Raw genomic sequence first — 3,968 nt, 5'->3', positions numbered from 1 at the left:
CTGCACATTTAGCAAATGTCTCTGTTTAAATATATGGCAACTTGCTGTGGTCCTCAGCATGTTCAATCTAAGGTTTCAATGCGCTTTGCAGCGTTGAAGATGTTGCCCACCACTATCACAAGCAGTTATTTCTCTACTAATAGAGCAATCATATGAAATACAATGAGCCTTGCACAAGTCACTTACAGTAAATAATTTCACAGCTCATCCCTACCTTAATGATATTTTAAAATCTGTGAGCACAATGCTATTCATTTCTAACCTGAAAGTCCAACATTTGACAGATAAATTCCCCTTAAGCTAAAAAAGGAAAGGAAATGCACAGAGAATGTAATAATTAGAATGAATTATCCATTATGCAAAGCATCCTTTGCATCGCTGTAAAAAAGCCTAACAGTTATGATGAGAGTGAGGGGAGTTGTTGCCCAGCAGTTGTCGATTTTCTAAATTCTCGGGTGGAGAGGAGGCGCACGATGCAATAAAGAAAAACCTGCCCTTTCTGTGAACATCTAGCTGACATGTCACTTGCTTTCAAAAATGTAAGTGATTTAAAGAAAAGGCTAAGCAGAAACACACATCAAGTGCCACCATTTTACTACCTGCTTTAATCACACGGGGTTCCCCAAATGGTTTGGGCTGTTGGTTGTTACAGACGAGATTTTCTGTACTGCGATTAGGAATTCCGAACAAATGTGGCAAGCGAGAGAGAGAGGGAGATGGGGAGAGAAATGTAGCAATGGTTAAAGCATAGTTTAATGACTCCAATCTCAGTCACTTTTTCATACGTATTGTATGTGCAAGTCCATAGTACAGCATAATGTGTCATAATTTGGCCTCCAATTCTGACAGCAGTGCCTGACTTGGGCATTAAATCATTGCCCCAAGGAATTCACATTCTGGCAATTCCTGATGGGTAGGGCTGTCATCTCCTCCCACACATTACCTATCACTTTTGACATGATTGAATCAAAATTAGTCAGTACATTTAGATGTAAATTAGAGACATCCAAGAATAATAATGAGCACAAAAATATAGCTCTGTGAAATTGACACAGCAACAGCTTACTAAAGTCTTCCACAGTGCCCTGGAAATTATTAATACAGTGATAACAAAAGTATTATATCAAAAAAGCAAGGGGGAACTTTTTTCCCCTTTTTTTGGAGGGGCATATTTAACTAAGCCTCAAATCCCAAAGACGCTTTAGAATGTTAGCTCATCTTGCAATTATAATAACCAAATAGTAACCAAATTGTGTATGCATTGGACGTGGGAGTCGGGGAGGGAAAGAGAGATAATGGCCAACTTACAGAGTGCACAGGAGCTGCACATACTTCCTTGGCAGATGTTTCTTATTTACAGTATACATTTACTGTATAAATGCTTAAAGGCCCTTATTAAGAAAACCTTGGGTTGACGAAGGTAATAATTATTATTTTCACTTTGCAGACTAAGAATTGAGGCTAAAGCACAGCTCAGTGCATGGTGACCACAGAAATATCAGCTTGTGATGGGTCTGGCCTGTAGCAAACTGGCATGCATACCCCAATGACATGTAGGGGACTCAGCATATATTGGCTTTTGACACCTGATTTCAACAGCTCAAACACTTCGGGTTTATATTCAGATGTCAGTCAAAAGCCTCTATCTCCCCTCTACCTAATGAAATCCAAAATGGTGCCCCTGCAGACTATGCAATTTTTATTCACTTGACTTATACTAGAAATCATTGATAAGAGATATATCTTGCGTGGATGGTCAGACACGTTCTGTGGTTTTGTGAATATGTACCGGTAACTTGTCTGCTTCCTTCATGTTCCGCATACTGATTGGTCCCATCAAATAAATATATTACTGGTTTCATTGTTTCACCAAAGGCCAACACATGACAATATTGTGTTGCAGAAGACAGTCAACCACCAGCATGACAGTTTTCTATCAGGGAGCAGTTGTGCAAAAGTATCCTGTCCTGAAATCAAGGGAGCCATGAGTGATGGGGCCTTCCTCTCAGTATTCAAACCACTGTGATTCTCCACCTCCAGGTAATATGACTGCATTAATTACCTAGTATGCTTTGTAACAAAACATCTCTAAGTCAAAATACAGTTTTGACATTACTTGCCCACTTCTTTTTGCGTGGTTGGGCATCACCCCATAGGACTAGATAAGTTTTTAAAAGAAGATCAATGCATATTCTGTTGTTTGACCTGGAGATCCCTAGAAATTCTGCAACCTGAAAATTAGCAAGAACCAACCATCTCTAGCAAAGGGGAAATCTAAATACAGTGGTACCTCAGGTTACATATGCTTCAGGTTACATACGCTTCAGGTTACAGACTCCGCTAACCTAGAAATAGTGCTTCAGGTTAAGAACTTTGCTTCAGGATGAGAACAGAAATCGTGCTCCGGCGGCGTGGCGGCAGCAGGAGGCCCCGTAAGCTAAAGTGGTGCTTCAGGTTAAGAACAGTTTCAGGTTAAGTACGGACCTCCGGAACGAATTAAGTACTTAACCCGAGGTACCACTGTAACAGTAAAGCTTTCTTTTTATCTAACAAGACTAACAGACAGGCTATAAGGGATGGAGGCCATGACTAATTTTCAGGCTCCTGGATGTCCTTCCTGCCTCATGTACAGGACATTGTCAGCAATTGGCCTCATGCAAGCTCATGTCTCTGATTAGTATAAGGTAAGTCACACATGGCACTTTGCACACAGTGCAGCCTCATGGACAAAGAGTGGAAGTATCTGCATCACAGAATTGTAGAGTTGCAAGGTATCCCAAAGGTGATTTACTCAAACCCCCAGCATAAGCTTTTTTGTGAATGCCCCACCATAGCCATGTGTGTTTCCACACTGTGGCCAGAGTCCCTTTGATCTTACTTATAGGACATTCAGATTTGAAAGCCCCAGGCAGCTCAGGTGTACAGATTTCTCTTGGCTGGATAGTGCACAGCGTACGGTTACAACAACAAGCTTTCTTCCAGGCAGCTTTTAATGCCGTGGTTCCAGGGCTCACTCAACCTAGAAACTGAAGGCTTTCCTTCAGCAAGTGGCTGCTAGTTGTACTTAGGGACCAGGCTGAACACAGTGGGACTTACTTATAAATAAGCACTCATATGATTGCACTAACAAAGTAAAAAGGAGGTGTTCCCCAAGTTCCACAGCAATGTATGAAAGAGAAAGAAAACTCAGCTTCCTGCCCTCTTCAGCAATCCAGGTATCTGGGCCATTTTTTATTTTTATTTTTAGATGCCTTCTTTGCACCTGTTCCTGGAAAAATCTTACTCTTCTTTTATCCCTCTTCAAAAACCTAGTGCTTCTACAACTGCTGGAGCCATACAGGACTGCATCTGTTCTGTGATCACACTCTGAAGCAGTGGCAAGCAAGGGAGGTTAATGGGAATGTGAAGGGATCAGCAGAACCATAGATACAGCAGCTGCGGGTCCAGAGCTTTTAAAGTAGCAAGTACAAATGCCCAGGCAACACTGTTTGCAGATGGAGGCCTCCTCTTGCTTGCTCCCTTGCCTGCCTTGCTCCTTATTAATACACTTCCACGAACCTGTTCCTCTCTCTTCCACTAATTCAGGTGTGGGGAATTTCAGTCAAGGGGTCAAGTGCCCTCTGAATGTCCCTCTGTCACACACCTCACTGTCCCTGCTGTCCCCAAGTATGTCCTTGAAAGACTCTGGCATTGCCTCAGACATTATCACCTGCTAACTTGCTGCAGCTTGTGCTGCTCTTAAAGGGACAGCTGTGGGCAGCATGTTAAAAAGCTGGCAACCCAATTTTTAGGAGCCACAATTCCCCTAAGGAAATCTGGCTTTGTTCCAGAGGACTGGCACCTCCTTGGAACAGCAAGGAATATAAGAAGTTCTGAAAGAAATGGAACACACAGGCATATAAGTGCCTTTTTAATTTGGTGGGATCATTTCTGTGTGTTAATTGTGGCACTGTGCAGCCCGAATAAAC

Source organism: Podarcis melisellensis (genome assembly GCF_964234715.1).
Source record: "Podarcis melisellensis genome assembly, chromosome: 4".
NCBI lineage: Eukaryota > Metazoa > Chordata > Lepidosauria > Squamata > Lacertidae > Podarcis > Podarcis melisellensis.
The sequence above is the reverse complement of the archived record's forward strand: the minus strand, read 5'-3'. Positions refer to the sequence as shown.